Source organism: Grammomys surdaster, unplaced genomic scaffold (genome assembly GCF_004785775.1).
Source record: "Grammomys surdaster isolate TR1022 unplaced genomic scaffold, NIH_TR_1.0 126076, whole genome shotgun sequence".
Taxonomy (NCBI): Eukaryota; Metazoa; Chordata; class Mammalia; order Rodentia; family Muridae; genus Grammomys; species Grammomys surdaster.
Genome location: NW_021620885.1, coordinates 1,616,040 through 1,633,190, shown reverse-complemented (window position 1 = coordinate 1,633,190; position 17,151 = coordinate 1,616,040). Strand labels below are relative to the sequence as shown.

At 38.4% G+C, this 17,151-nt stretch overlaps 1 pseudogene; it reads right to left on the bottom strand.

Moving 5' to 3' along the window:
• Nucleotides 1-14,701: 14,701 nt before the first annotated feature.
• On the bottom strand, nucleotides 14,702-15,637 carry LOC114611036 (annotated as a pseudogene).
• Between the last annotated feature and the right edge of the window lie 1,514 nt (nucleotides 15,638-17,151).

The following is a 17,151-nucleotide window of genomic DNA, read 5'->3' as shown; positions in this document are numbered from 1 at the left end:
GAGGTGCTGAATTCGGTCCCGAGGCCGTGAGAAGCCACCCAGTATTTTCGATTTAAGTACAAGAAAAGAAAACCCCCAACCAGTAACAGTTCTGTTAGCAGCGGAGGAAAGAAACCTACCGGAGGAAGGGCTTGTTTGCTCAAGATTCTCCGTGGTGCGTAGTACCCGCCCGCCACCGGTCAGACCCTCGTCCTGCTCTCTGATTCTGTTTGGACAGGGCAACTATAGGTGAGATGTAGATTTGGCCTGACCAAAGTTTAGCAGCTGACAGCTAAGCTATATCGGGTGTCAGGCTGGGAGCTGACAGCTCTCGTCGCATGCAACCAAAATAAATACAACAGCTGGAGTCCCTGGACACCTTGCTTAATTTAAACCCAGTCACAGTCTAGGTTCATTATGTCAGTGATGCACATGTCCTCTTTTCTCATCCTGAAGCCTGCCTGCTTCTCTGATTACAGTCCAACTCTCTTCTCTTACTCCCAGTCCCCACCCCCAGCTCCATCATCACCTAGAGCCCCAAAGCCCCGGATATATTTACCAGGTCTCCTCCTCCCCCCACCCCGCGCCCCAGGAATTAAGAGCCCCACTTTTTGTGATGTCCTTTAACTGTAAATTCTGCCAGTGAACTGAAACTGGTTTTTCTACCATTGATGTAAAGAAATTATTCAACATTTTCTATAGTATACTAGCCTACGAGAATTTGCTAGACATATTTGAAACCAAGTTTAATTCCCAGAACACCCCAGTAGCATATATTTTACTAAAAAAAAAAAATTACTGTGTTTTATTTGTTTCTAAGTCCTTGCTCTTTTGAAAGAGAATGTATATTTTAATTACATTCCTCTGATTTTCCTTTAGAGTCTTGCAGATTGGTCCAATTGAATACACTAACAGATTGCCAGGCAAGGGATTTCTCAAATTTCAATCATTTCTATACCATGTCTGTGTATCTGTGAGAGATTTGTCTGGTTAGTTTGACATGGTTGAATCCACTTCTAGTCTGGATCTTTGAGCTGGAAAGACATACTTCTGATTGGATCTTAAGGTGGGAAGAAACAGGCTTTTGAGAAAGTCACACCTTAAATCATATATACATGGATGGGGAACAAGAAAGGTTTTTGCTCTTTGCCTGCTTGCTTTTGCCTTGGTAGCACATCCATTCCTTGACTGGCTTTGGAGCCTACTTCCTCAGGATTCCAGCATATACAGAAGACCAGATTAGACACCCAGTCTTGTGGGACTGAGCAACTACTAGATTCTTGGACTTTCTGTTCATAGGTAGCTATTGTTGGACTGCAGCCTATAAGTCATTTCAATAAATACCCTTTATATATATATGTGTGTGTGTGTGTGTGTGTGTGTGTGTATGAGAAGGTATGTGTGTGTGTGTGTGAGAGAGAGACAGAGACAGAGACAGAGACAGAGATTCATTCCATAAGTCCTGTCACTCAGAAGAACCTACTGATATGAACTAAACCCTGAGTCAGGAACTCCTTTAAAGGGCACATTATCAAACATTAGGCATATAATAAAGATACAGCACTCAAATGACATTTTGCTGTGATGTCATGAAAGGATAGAAAAATAGACCCAAAATAGCAATCACTTTCTCACCATGTGAGTCATTGTTTCTAATCTTGCCAGCATGCCCCAAGTACAGTCATGCAAGACATCACAAATGATTTATGTGGCAGTCTGAGAAGTTCTGGGATGGAGCCTTAGAGCATGAACTCTAAGCTCAAACTGAGATATTCTCAAACTAGCTCCTGCATTTAAAATTGTTGCTTCCGAGCAACCCTCTTACCTCTCTGGCCTGGATTTACTATTTTTAACATGTGAAAGTAAGAATACCCACTTATGCATTGTTGGTATAGATTAAATAACCTACGACATGAAAAACATATCATGCCCAGCATGAAATACTGAATATATACGGGTTTATATACTACATTACTGTATTACGTGAGATAATAGTACATGTTAATGTACATGTACTGTTGAATGTATTGTTGATTGCAAAGTTGAGAAGCAGCGGGGTTGTGGGAAGCGCATAGTGTAGTGTGCTCTTTATTTTTCCTTAATATTTATTTATTTATGTTGTTGCTGTCTTCAGACACCAGAAGACGGCACTGGATCCCCTTACAGATGGTTGTGAGCCACCATGTATTTGCTGGGAATTGATCTCCAGATCTCTGGAAGAGCAATCGGTGTTCTTAACCACTGAGCCATCTCTCCAGTCCTGTAGTGTACTCTTAAAGAATGCTCATCAAAACATCTGTATTGCCTGATGTGGTACAGCAATAAAACCTGAACTAAGACATCGGAGAACAGTCTCAGGCATGAATCAGGAACCAGGTGTACTTTAACAAATCTTCCCAGCAACCTTGATGCCCATATATTTTAAAAACCATGGGCTGAGAGAGGCCCTGTGTTCTCATCATAGTCTTAGAGGGAAGCCAGCAAACATGGGAGCATCAGGACCTCTGAAAATGTTCTTTTCTATATAAACTAGCAGTTCTCATGACCCCATCAGGGATTGAACCACATTTCACAGGGGTCCACTAAGACCATTGGAAAACACAGATATTATAATTCATAAAAGTAGCAAAATTGCAGTTATGAGGTAGCAATGAAAATAACTTTATAGTTGAGGTCACCACATCATGAGGAACTGTATTAAAGAATCACAGTGTTAGGAAGGTGAGAACAGCTGCCATAAGTCATGGGAATCCTAGCAAACAACTTTCCCAGAGTGCTGGAAAGTAACAGACCACAACATTCAAAAGGATTGTTTAACAAGACAATGGCCAGATCTACAGCTCAGCAGAGTTTAGTGGCTGACAGGTAGGTAGACTTGCCCTCGTCCACATGCTGTTGACTTCTGTTTGCCCTTTTTGTCTGTTGTCTTTACTGACTGGCCACTGAGCAGGATTTCTATAGGAGCTCTTAGGTTCTGCATTAGTCAGGGTTCTCTAGAGTCACAGAATTTATGGGTAGTCTCTATATAGTAAGGGAATTTGTTATGATGACTTACAGTCTGTAGTCCAACTTCCCAATAATGGTCTGCTGTGAATGGAAAGTCGAAGGATCTAGTAGTTGCTCAGTCCCACAAATCAAGCAAGCGAAGAGCGAATCTTCCTTCTTCCAATGTCCTTATATAGGTCTCCAGCAGATGGTGAGGTCTAGATTAAAGATGTGTACCACCATGCTTGGATCTGGGACTTGCTTTGTCCCAGATGACTTTGAACTCAGAGATCTCCTTGTCTTGATATCCTGGGATTCATAGCCACTATGCCTCAAGATCTCCATGCCAAGATCTAGGTCAGAAACTTGTATCTCCCAGCCTCAAGATCTGGATCACAAGTGAGCCTTCCAATTCTGGATTGTAGTTCATTCCAGATACAGTCAAGTTGACAACCAGGAATAGCCATTACAGGTTCCTTTTTTTGTAGTGTTCTCCTATGAGAGGTTTTTTTTTTAAATTCTCTTGGAATAATTTTGAACCCTAATCTCTGTCTCCTGGTAAGGAATACATTATGGATGTCACTTTCTGCTTGGGCTTCTCTTTGACACTGTGTTTTGGTAAATGCCAGCTTCAGGAGGAATAGCTCATGTGTTTTCACAGCCATAGTCTAAGCACTGTGAACTCTCCAGTGCCCTCAGATATCCACCTAGTAAATGACCCCACATTCATCTTTTCTTTCAGCAGGATGGTTAAACTGAGAGAAGCTATCAGTGAGATCCTACAGAGAGTGCTCTTAATGAGACTAGCTATACCTGCCTCCTTGCTTATCTGTTGTAATAACCCTGCCCACATGCTCATTTCTGTTTAATAAACACATGGAATGTTTGACATGCTGCAATTTCTACATCAGATAGCCCAGACCACTATCCCAGCTTTTCTGTGTCTACATGTCTGTCTTTTCTTCATTCCCTTGCTGCTATGGGGAGGGTAGAAGTTCTCACAGTAGTCCATTATGACTTTGATGTAATTTTACATTTATTTACATACGTATGTATATTATATAAATATATATCATTTATATGTTACTTAATATATGCTTATATTTGCGTCTGTTCTTCAAGCCTTCTCTACAGTAGTGCCAGCCTTCCCCAAACTGGCTAGAATGGTTTTAAAGCTATCATGGGTGATTGAGCATTTCCCTTTAGGAACAGTGATCACTGTGTCGCTATGTGAGGATTTCCCTTGAGAACACTGAGTGTCCTGTCATTATATCGATGCTCTAAAGTTTTATGATTTATTCTGAATGCAGGTCTTTTTGAGTTCATGTGCTGGATGTTGGGGAAATCCTTCTCTGTCAAGGCTTAAATCTAGAGGGAAGCTGTCTTAGATGACCTTCTATCTCTCTGGACTCTAGTACTCCTCTTCAGCCCCACCCTTTCATTGTCTGTGAGGATTCGTAAGCTTTATCTTTAATCTCTTCTGTTGACTTGTTCCCTCAATCACTGGATTTTTCATTTCTATGCTTTCTTTTCATAACATTGTTGCTCTTTATGAACTTAATGTTATTTTAAAATTCACCAAAGATTCAACTTAGCGGTTTCCTTTTCATTTGGAGGGTCCATCTTTCTCTAGAATGAATGAATGAATTCATTTATTCCAGTGCCATTGATAACATTTATCCATTTTAGGATTCTTCTTTTGTCATGTACATGATGATACATGATTTGGGTTTGGATCTGAAAATAATACATTTATTGGAAATTCGGTGACTATGGTTCTTTAAGAATAACTAACAATTTTACTAGTGAAACCCTAAATATTTATTGCCAAAAGTGTGAACTGGGGCATTAAACTTATTTAAAGAGGAATTTTATTTTTTTTACCTTTAGACAAAGGTAAAAAAATATCCTCTGTCTGAGAGGCAAGACATTTGTAAAATGTTTGTGCATATAACGTCATGTGGCACTCTGCTGCCAACAAGCCAACTCACATGGCTATGGGGCGCTTGAGACGCTTTTACTAAGAGACATAGAAATGGAAAGTACAAAACATGTTTTTAAGTATGTAATATCGTCAAACATATATGCATAAAAATTTCTATGCTAAGCATTATTATTTTATATGTTAGGTTTTAAATTTAATTTTATCTTTTTTTCTACTTTTTAAATTGATCTACTGGGAAACTCGGACTGGTGCATGTGATTCCTCCCATTCTGATGGACCTGTTTTCAGGTCCAGGTCTTACCACTGACTGATGTAGCACCAAAATCAAGCATTCTAAAATCTTGCCTGTCTCAGGCATCAGCCTAAGTCTCTTTGCTTGCACTTCCACTGGCACTCCTTCCAAGTTGTCTTGAGTTTGCTGCTTTCTTGTCTGAATCCACCAGTAATACTCAAAACTATTTTCTAAAAATGTGTTGATGTCTCTGGGTTGATGGGCTCCTTCCCATTGTCTTTGTGAGTTATGATTTGTGCTTATAAAATTCTCTAATCATGTTCTAACATATTTGTGAGGAATAAGAGAGAACATGCCATTTGAACATCTATTAGTGAATAGATTATTAAAGCCTAGCAGGCTTACTCTGGGTTATATGACCATGTGTGACTTGGGCACTGCCTAGCGGGAACACTGTATACAGAAGAGGTTCTTTCAACTCATGATGAATCTCATACTTTTAAGAGGAAGGTGTCAAACTGAAAGGGATTATCTATATTTCCTTATGTTGAGAATGGTAACAGGTTTGTTGTTTGTTTGTTTTAGATTAAAGAACAAAATACATAATTGAAAGGCTTATTTTCTAAAAGATAGTTCCCAGAAGACTGGAGAGGTGGACTTGAGAAACTGGCAGGAACAGAAGGAGGCTGGCAGAGTAGCTTTATAGCTTGAGGCTTGCAGCATAGCCAAACTGGTGAGGACATTGCACACACTCCACAGAGCATGGCATGAGGCAACACAGCCTGCTCTGGTACAGGCTCCCAATGACTCTGGCAGCTCAAAATTGGCTGCTGCTTCTGCCAAAACAAATCCTTCTCTAACCATGCTTCTTTATCTTACTTGCTCCAGAGCCAAGGTCCCTAGAAGGGGTATCTGATTACTAGAGCCTAAGGCATATGCCAGCAGAGAGAGGGATGGCAAGTAGTTGATACTTTCTGATACTATAGTAGGATAAAATTTATAGGGTAGGGAATTTTTCAAATTGAAAAGAAATCTAGATTCCAAAAGAAATGACAGAAATCCATTGAGGGGGAACCTAGCCAATATGTGAACAGCACTTAGCATTAACTTTTTAAAATGTGGATATTTAGGACACTTAGTATATACATTTTAATTACAGCAATTGCAAAACACAGAAACAAATAAGCTACAGAGTCCATAATACTTTATGGACTGAGTAGTGAAAAGATTAAAATATAAGAATTTAGAAGAGTTGATTGTCTTAGTTAAGAGTTTCCATTGCTGCAATCAAGCACCGTGAACAAAAGCAAACTGGGGAGGAAAGGGTTTATTAGGCTTACACTTCCACATCATATTCCATCACCGGAAAAAGTCAGGATAGGAACTCAAACAGAGCAGCCACCTGGAGGTAGGAGCTGAAGCACAGGCCATGGAGGGGTGCTATTTACTGAATTGCTCCTCATGGCTTGCTCAGCTTGCTTTCTTATAGACCTCAGGGCCACCAGCCCAGGAATGGCACCACCCACAATGGGCTGGGCCTTCCCTCATCAGTCATGAACTAAGAAAGTATTCTACAGGTTGATCTTATGGAAGCGTTTTCTTAATGGCGGTTCCCTCCTTTCAGATAACTCTATCATGTGCCGAGTTGACATAAAACTAGCCAGGACATTGATATTGATTTATTTATTTTTTATTTAATGAAAAGCCCTTCCCTGAGATTATTTAACATTTAACAGTTTTTGTAGAGTTCATTGAAATAAAGTTTCTTCTAAACTGTAAATTGTTAAAAGTGAAGTGTTAGCAATTTTCTCACTGTAAGATTTCTTCTCACAGCATATCCTGCTGGCTCAAAATTCCAAGATCTATATACACAGGTGTGTCATCTATCTTTCAGATGACATAACTGAATGTTACTAAAATATTACCAATGAGCAGAATCCCTCAGCCATTCTTTATGTAAGTTATATAGGAAACTAAATGGAAAACAAAATTTTCTTCTACTATACTTAACATTTTCGATGCTTTTCGTGACTCAACATGTAGTCTTTTTTCCTTACACTGGCTGATTCTCCAATAGCAGCTGAGTATTTTTACAATTCAAGTCTGACATTTTCTACCTTGTATTACTGCCAGACCTCATGACCGTGGAGAGCTCCCCAGTCCCACAAGACTGCCCCCAGATTGAGATACCAGTCACATCTGATGAGTTGCCAAGTCACTTCATCTCTCACTTGATTTATTACTAGTCAGGATTTCTATAACTAAGATAGCTCAGAGAACTCAGGGAAGCCTATTCAGTACATTCTAAGGCATATGATAAAGGATACAGATAAAAGCTTCCTGAACAAGTATTTCAATGGAAAGCTTTTGAACTTCTGACTCAGTGGGATTTTGTGAAGGATTCAAGAGGTATCAGCTTGACCAATCTTAATAGTCAGACCCTCTCTCTTCTTGGAGAATGGCATAGGGCTGAAAACTCTAACCTGCGAATCATATTTGGTCTTTCTGGACCAGCCCCTATCCTGAAACTATCAAGGAATTATTGAAAGCATCTCACTAGAACAAGAGACATCCCTATCATTGAGGAAATTCAAAGAGGTTGAAAAGCTTTGAGTCAGAAACTAGGTTAAAGACCAATTAGCAGAATAAAAAAAATATTCTGTTAATCTTACTGGGCGAGAATAAGACCACTACCACAATCCTGAGCCAAAGTTGAAGCAAGCTTCAAATAAATACTGGCAGGAAAATGGACTCTGGGTAAATCCATTCCTGGGTGACCAGAAAATGGCCACAAGTCACATTTTGCAGAGGCAAATAAAGGCAAACTGATGGGGTCCATTCCTGGGCAAGCATACATCACAACATATTTCCTTCCTATATACTTCCCATCTACATGGATCAAGCACATCTGGTGCAGTCGAGTCAGACCATCTTGTTGTTTATGAACTCGTTATCACTCATAAATAACTGCATCAAGCATTTCAGGAAGTATCTGTCCTTGGGCAGGGGGCATACATGTTAGAGGATTTTTATTCAATGGATCTGTAGGCACAGCAATTAAAACCTAAAACATAATGTTGGCTCGCACACTACCACCAATATAACTTAGAGAATAACAAAGGCATTAGGATCCTGTGTGGTTAAAAACTGAGAGTAAAAATTAAATTTTATTATGTATTATATTGCATTATTATATAATTTGACTCCAAGAGTCACAGATTTTTTGTCTTCTTTCTCAGAAATGCCTTGCTACTGTTAGATATAGTCCTTAGACTAGTAATTGTGACCTTATTTCTTCAAGGAACTGAAACTCTTACCCATATTTGAAAAAAAAAGTTGAGTATAAAGATATATGTATACATGTCTTTAACTGACTTCTGTTCTTCAATGAGAAAACATCAAAATCAACAAACGATGAACAAACGAAAAAGCCAAAAAGCTTCCCACACTATGGTTTGAAAGGCATACAGGCAAGGCCTTCCAGCTGAACACAGCTAGAGAAGCAACATGAGGTTTTATCATGGTTCTTTTCCTAATATCCGAGTGGGATGAAAAACAGCTTAGGTGTGCCATAATATCAGTGTTTGAAAGCCATGCTAAAATTTGTAAGCATAGCATTTGTTTTGGATGAACTTAAATCTGTAATCACTGTCTCAGTCCTCTTTGAAGAGAAAGCTGCAGTTTCAGTTGTGAACATGTATTTTCAGCACTTTATTTATTTATTTATAATTTATTTTTTCTCAAATCGTAATTCATTCACACAGGGGTTATAAACACAGAAAGGCAGGATGTGGGGAAGGGAATGACACTGGAGTGTGGGTGTTCAGGGGGAATACAGATATCTTCAGAACCGGGTATTGGCTGGGTGAAGGTTCAGGGGACAAGTCACTATGACTCTGCCTATGACTCGCTTGTCCTTATCTAAGTTGGTATTGTCTGCCAAGGTTAGACATGTATAACAAAATTTTTAAAAAATTTAAACCAAAGCCACCTTTGTAATCTAACTTGTACAATAAAAGTAAATGAAATTAAAATATTTCAAAAAAAAGATATATGTAAATCTATAACTCATAAACCATATAGTTTTTATTGATTATTTATGAAAGAAATAACTCTAAACTTAGACAATCAAGAGTTGATTATCTGCTGACACTGTGAGTAAAGGACTCATATTCCTAGAGAAAGAATATAATTGTTACTTTATTCATCTACATATTTCATGAGAATAAGAAATATGTCTACTTTCTTGACTTGGTATTTATCAGTATTCACATTCACCCACGCACACACATGCACAGGCATATGCACAGAGACATGCACACATGTACACACATATATTTGAACACATATGCACACACACACACACAATTTGACAATCTGCAACATTTGAACAGCACTAATTCTACCTCCAAACAAATCCTGGCTTTGTATTTTCAGCTATTGACATTGGTTTGAGGGATTGGTATTGCTGAGGCTTATGAATCACACTTAAAGTGTGACTTAAAGTGTTGACTGTAGTCTATATTGCCAAGCGTTTGGAAATATCAACATAGACATGGGAATAAGTAGCCACAAGTTGTCCAATACTCTTTAATTTTGTTTTGGAGAGATGCAAGGATGGATGAGGACACTCAGAAGAGAGATATTTTGGACTGTGGGGCCCATCATTATACAGATGCTATTCAGCTTTATTGAGCCATACATCTCTCTTTCCTTTAGCCCAGATGGTAAAATGACTCATCTCTTCCATGGGCCAGCAAACAAGTGAGAGGGAAGAGAGCCTGTTGTAAGGCAGATAAAAAGGATGATGTTTCAGAAGCAAGGGGAAAATATTTCTAGGCAGTGACGGTACATTGCTAGTACTTGTTAATGCTTTTCATTCCTCTTCAGATTCACAGCTTGGGTTTCATGTGGGCTCCAGGATCCCTGAGGAATCGATCTGACCAAGAGTTCTTTTTGTCTTTGCGATGTGTACTTCAGTTGTAAATATTTTTGACCTTCAAATGACTTACTTTAGTAATTTCTCCTTGTAAAGCCTAAAGATCACCCTTTGAGTGTATCTCCTTTTCTGTTACTTTCCTTGAAAATCACTCAGCAATTTTATGTGGACTATATTTTAGTTAAGAACTCCACTCAGTTGAATAGATAATTCCTTCACTGAGCAGCTGGGGGAAATGCCTGCTGGGTAGGAAGAACAAAGAGAAAATAGTGTGATCTGCCAGACACAAATAAAAGGAGTGGATAAAGACTTTTTTGTGTATGCCTGTTTTGTAGTTGTCATTATGTGAAGTTATACAGAGACTAGTAAAGTCACAGAAAGATCTTTCTTTTTTCCCAGCTGTGGAGACTGAACCTAGGTTCACTCTAGTGAAACCCATCATGCCAGAGCCACCTCACCTCCTAGTCCCAGTCACAAAACAACATTAAATCTTGCTTTGTTCTTCAAAGATCTAAAAGCTGGTTTCTAAAACAAACCAGTCTGCCACTAAATAGAAGCTGAATTTGTAATTCGAGTGAGAGTAGAAATAACTAGGTACGATATCTGGCATAACTACACCTCTGAAATTAACTTCCGGTTCCATTTACAGAGAAGCCACTACTCTGAGTTCCCAGGATAATTCCAGCATTGTTATCACTTATCCTGAAAAGCTTGTTAGTACCCATGGCTCTGACATCTTTCACCTGGTCATTCAGGGATACTTTTGCACATTGGAATGCACTCTCCTTTCCCATTGATGCCCTAATAAGGCTAGTTAGGGTTTCAAACCAGCAAAACTAAATTTGTCCATAAAGTATCCAGTGCATTAGGATTCTACTACAATTCAGTTAGTATTGCTATTGCTATCCAAAATATCTTTGTCTGGTATAGTGGAGGTCTCTAGGGTTTGCCTGCTGAAGATACATTTCTTCTTTTCATAACAATACCTCCATCTTCCATTGATAAAGAACCCCTTCCTATCGCCAACAAGCTCGGGTGGCCTTTTCAGTTATGTTGTTCATTCTGTTCCTGGCTAAGAAACATATACATTACTCAGTGTAAACACGATAGTCTCCCTTCCTCCTTGGAGTTTTAGTGTTGAGCAGCATAAGAAAAAAGCATTTTTTGGAGCCAATTCATCAAGAGAGTAGAGTTTGTTAGAGATTTGCCAATTATGTCTTACTTTCTAGATATTTTGATTTCATTTTTTAACATATAACTATCTTTTTCTGTAATTCATAAGCTTAATTTTTCCCCAGCTATTCAATTACCAATATTCTTAATGTAGACAATGTCAGCTACGTGTAAACAAAGAGCGCTGAGGACCCCGTGTTAGGCAAAATAACTGTTCTCCAAAACATACAAACATTAATCCCGTGTCTGCAGTTATGTCATGCTGTGTGTCAAAAGAGGATTAAAGTCACAGATGAAATGAAAACAATTAGTTATCTGACTTTAAGACTCTACCTTGTATTATTACCCAGGAGACCTCAGTGTAGTCACATGTAAAAGAGAACAGTTCATCAGTCAAAATCAGTGTTATGATGCCATGTTAAAAACACGGCCATGCATGGCTGGCTTTGATGATAGAGAGGTGGGCCTTGAGCCAAGAAGCATGGCTGCCAGGAGATGGGGCTCTAAGAAACAGTCCCCTGCACAGTTCCCAGAAAGAATGTAGCACCATTGACAACTTGATATTAACACAGTCCATAGATTTCGGTTTTCTGACATGCAGAACTGTGTGAGTTAGGGCTGGATTCGAATGTAGCCTAGTAGTAGAGTGTATGTCCCACATGCCTGACTGAGACTCTGGATTCTATCCCAGGAATCACAAATAAGCTCTGGAGAATAATCAATGTACATCACTTCAAAACACTAAGTTTTCGATAATTTGTCAAAGCAGCAACAGATTACTATTACAGTTTCGGAACACATGACTGCATAAATTCTACAAATCCTTCAAAACACATTCTACCTCTCCACAGAGGCTTCCATCTTTAATTATTTATTATTTCCTCCCTTTCTCTCCCCCCCCCCCGTGTATGTGTGTGAATATACACTGTTTATGTGTGATTAAAGAGGCCAATAGTGGGCATTGGTGCTCCTGGATCTAGAGTACAGGCATTAATGAATCACTCAACATGTATGCTAGGAGTCGAATGTCAGTGCTTGGGAAGAGCAGCAAGTGCTCTTAAGTGCCCTCATCTTTATAAATATTGGAAATGCTTGTGAGCTTTAAGAAAAATCTACTGTGACTATATTTTCTACTAGTTTTATTAACTTTGTGGTATTTTTATGAGTAGAAAAAAATTTAAATACATTTTTGTTAAATTTGTGATGTTTTCAGTATTTTTTTAAAAATTAATTAATATTAATTTAAAATTAATATTAATTTAAAATTAATTGATATTAGCTACCTTAAATATAGTTTCCTTGATGTTAATGTCTTTCCAAATCATAACCTGAATTACTCTAATTCAATTATTTACATGTAAATAAAATATAATTTTCTTCACATTTTAGACATATAGTTCAGACAATCATCTGTATGTGTCTATAGATATATGTGTGTGTGTATATATATACATATATACACATATATATTTTATATATATATAAAATTCCATACAAGTCATTCATCAACTTACTTTAATTCACTAAGAGTTACAGTTTTTAAATTTTATCTGTATGGAATTTACAAACCTAATGCATTTCTTCTAATGTTAAGATCTAGAAGTGGATAAGATAAAAAGCAGTAATAAAACTCTTCAAAACAGAGTAGCTTAAAAACCAATTATAAGAGTGTTCTTTCTTATACATTAGCCCAGACTTAGGTAATGCAGGGCTTGTCTTCTGTTGTTACATGCGGTTTTTATCTAAGGAATAAAAATGTCTCTTTGTTCCCCAGCACAGCAAGGAGAGGGTCAGAGTAACATCATCTTATGCTTCACTGGCATGACCAAGACAGTTCATATCTCACCAGAAAACCTAATCACAAAATCACGCACAGCTGCAAGGAGGCTACAGCATGTGATCTCTGGCAAAGAGGCAAAATAATCAGCGAGGACATGGGGGAGGGGAAGGCCTGGATCTCAGAAAAACAGGCATCATGGTCAAAAATGCAACCTGGACAGAAAAAATAAAATATGAATACTACAAGCCAACCAAACTTGTTAAAATTTACAAAGCATTCCACTTAGCATTATCAGAACACTTTTTTTTTTAATTTTAAGAACAAGCACTTTATTAGAAATGCTCCATAAAGAGCACAAATTTAGAACTATAAAATGCCACTTCATGGGATGTCAGCATTATCGTATTCTATTGCTGGTGTCTGTCATGCTAACCATGAAGTATCTTTGTATTACACGTGGAAAAGTAAGGCCAGAGGTTAGTTAACCTGCTCTAGAACACAATCAATTAGTGGCAGAACCATGACATTTCATGCATTTCAGTACCAAAGTGACAACCTCAAAAGCAAAAACCTTGACAGTGTCACTTTATCTTTCCTCTTAATGAAAAGTCAACTGTTCTGCCAACCACTTTCCAGTGGTATTTTGGTTTCTTTTAATACCAGGATCACGGTATATAGCAGGGGGAAATAATATGTTCTTGATAATCAAAACACAAAGTCAGACTGGGAAGTGGGTTATGTCCCTGAGAAGTGTGTTTCATTTTGGAATTGATTCAACTGTTTCAGGGAAAATCTAAAATCCATTAATAGAATTAGAAATGAACAAGGAAAACAACAGGACTCGGGGTATGGCTCAGTGGTAGAGCACTTGCCTAGTGTATGCAAGGCCTTCAGTTCAATCCCCAACTCGGCAAAAAGAAAAAAAAAAAAAAGACGTTTAGATGGCTGATGCCATGAATCTCTTTGAAAGCATCATTGGCAACATAACTACTTCCCAATTCTTTCCATTTGATAGACAGGACAACTAAACAAATAATTTCAAACTCAAGCCCATTTAGGCAATATACAGCAATGGAACTAGAGAAACATTTACTATCCAGTTACTGTTATATTTGGGTTATGCTAAATGTAGCTATAGACCCTGACCAGCAGGGAAATTAGGCTGAAAACCCTGGGTTCCTTAGCAGTCATCTGTAGATATTACCACGAAAGGAAAAGGTTTGTTCCTGTAACTATTTCCTCACTAAGTAAACTAGATGCCTATAGGGCCCAACTGCAGAAGAATCAAAGCACCAAAGCCGAAGGCAGTATACCTCCTGTATAGATAGCAAGGTCTCCTTGTCAAACCATTCTATCTAGCACTACACTTCAGTCCTCCTCCTTCATCATGGACTCTTGATTCCCCCAAGGCCACCATTCCAATTGGTATGCCCAGGTCATTACTGAGTTCTGCTTTCTGGGTTCTTTAATTTGTTGTATAGGTATTCTACCCTAAGTGATTAATTGAAAAAAATAATCTCTTCAAGAAACCTTAACAAAATACCAGATTTCCTATTAACATTGGGGGATGGAGATTAACAAACCAAAATAGGAAAAAAGGTAGCTGTGGCAGGGCAACTCTAACCTCAGACTCCTGTGCTGTAGAAGTCACCAGCAAACAACCCCCTCCCCTTTTTTAAGAGTCAGTGGGAAACAGGACTGCTGCTCCCCCACTTAGTCATCCTCTGAGCTCTCAGCAGACCTGGCATCAGTAGCCACCTTCCAGTTCCTGCGCTTGCTTGTCCTCTCCTGTACCTCGGGGTCAGGCACAGGAATATGGACACTCTTGTCTTTCTTTTTCCTTTTGGTTTTCCTAGTGTCTCTTTCCTCAGTTTTTTCAGAACTGCTAGATGCAGAATCATCTGACTGAGAAGTATCACTTTCTTCGCCTAAAGGTTAAGATTTTTTAGGAGACTTTTTCCTGGATTTTTTTCTTGCCCTTGTGTGGTTGCTTCCTTTTCCTGGTACTAGAAGCTCAGGGTTTCCTCTGAGAACTCACTTGAGGAGTCTGCTGTTATGTCTGTGGCTTCCTTTTTGTTTTTCTTCTGTTTTTTTGTGTGACTGTTTTTTCTGCTTCTTCTTATGGGGTTTCTTTGACTTCTTATGTTTTCAGGATTCATGGGCAGATGGTTTTATCTGGGGAGATGTTTGTTTGTTTTTTTTCCTGTTGGTAATGTCTTGCTGATCACTACTGTCTGTTTCAAACTCTTCAGGATATAACTCTTTATAACCACTGTGACCTCATCTGTCTGGTATATTGGATTCATAATCATATAACTTCTTGTTCCAGGATTTAGCCTTAAGAAAATCATCTTCCAGGGCCCCAGAAATTTCATTCTTTGATCTCCAATAGTCTCTATGACTTTCTTCATCAAAACCATCACTTCTCATCCGACTTGAGCTGCTGGGTACTGTGTTCCTTCTGGTCCCCTGGTAGGCATCCTCCATCTGCTTCTCTAGTTCCCTGATTTTCCACATATTGGACTCCTCCTGAATCTTATTGTGAGCATCTGTATGCCGGATGACATTCCTCAGGAGGACTTTCCCCAATGGAACCTGTGACATTCCTTAATCGTGCGCCGCAGCCTCGCGTGGCGGGGTGGGAGAAAAGGCCATCAGAACACTTTTGAAGTGTCCAAGCATTTACTATGGTAGACCAGATCCTCAGTCATACAATAACTTTAACAAGGTGCGAGAACTGAAATCATGCAAAATACATTCTCTAACCTTAAGAGAATTAAGGTAAAGACCAGTAAAGGAAAAAAAATCAGGAAAATGTTCAAACATTTGAAATTTATAATATACTTCTAAATAATCCACCAGTCAAGGAATAATGTTCAAGGCCAATTAAAATATCGATTTAATGAACAATGAATATAGAAGATTTCAAGACCTATGAGACACAACTAAAGCAGTACTGAATGGCAATTTATACTTACGAATACTTATATGAGAAAGGAAGTATCAAGGGAAGCTAAACAGACAGTTCAGCATGTCTAAGGACCTCTGCTCTTTCAGTGAACAGAATTCAGTTCCCAGAACCCTCATCAGGCAGCTCACTACCATCTCTAAGTCCAGTTCCAGGTTCTTCAGTGGCCTATATGGCACACACACACACACACACACACACACTCGCAGCATAAGCACGTATAAATAAATAATATAATAAACCTATTTAGAAAAGAAATGTTAACAATCAGAAATCTCAAGCTTCTATCAAAAAATAAAAATTAAAAAATTAAAAGAATTAGGGAGGGAGAGCAAAGAAATGATGAGTTTAAGATTAAAAAATAGATAAATTGTAAGCATAAAAGCAATACATAAAATCCATTTGCAAAATCCATTTTGCAAAGGCCAGCGAGAATGATGAAATTTCAGCCAAGTCTAAAGACTATGCAGAGGAGACCCTAACTCCAGTATCAAAAATCCAAGAGGGAACATCAGCATAGATCAATCTCACAACTTAACAAGATAATTAAGACCGCTATTAAAAAAAATTCCAAATTCACAAATTAAGTAACTTAGGTAAAATGTAAAAACATCTGAAAACCACAAGATAAACCACAATGACATTTTGGTCAACTATGGACCTTACATATGACAATGCTCCTATAAAATTGTAATTGGGGCTGAACAACTCATACACTCTAGGAATACTGTAGCTGTGTAAAGTCATAGCCTAGTCATTGACCAGGGCAAATGCTTATTGGTTACACTGATGAAAACAAGCCAACTGTTCTGCCAAGTGTGTGGGAGAACTTAGCTTGTGCAACACACAGCACATAACAGCTGATAATGAGTGACTAGGTTACTGTTGTATATTGTTACTACACTTCCAATCTCTACTTGATAGTCTGTGCCCCTGATAAAATATCTACTGTAAAATAGTATGTTGTATAATGTTGATAGCAGCCTCACAGTTTTGTACTTATCATGCTTCTATCTTTTTTTAATTGATTAGAAATGGCTTATTCTACAACTTGGGGAGAGCATACACAAGATAGTTTAGCCCACTGGTAATGTTAAAATGTAAGGAAGTACTAGCTCCTACACGCACAACCTTTCATGAGGGTGTGCCA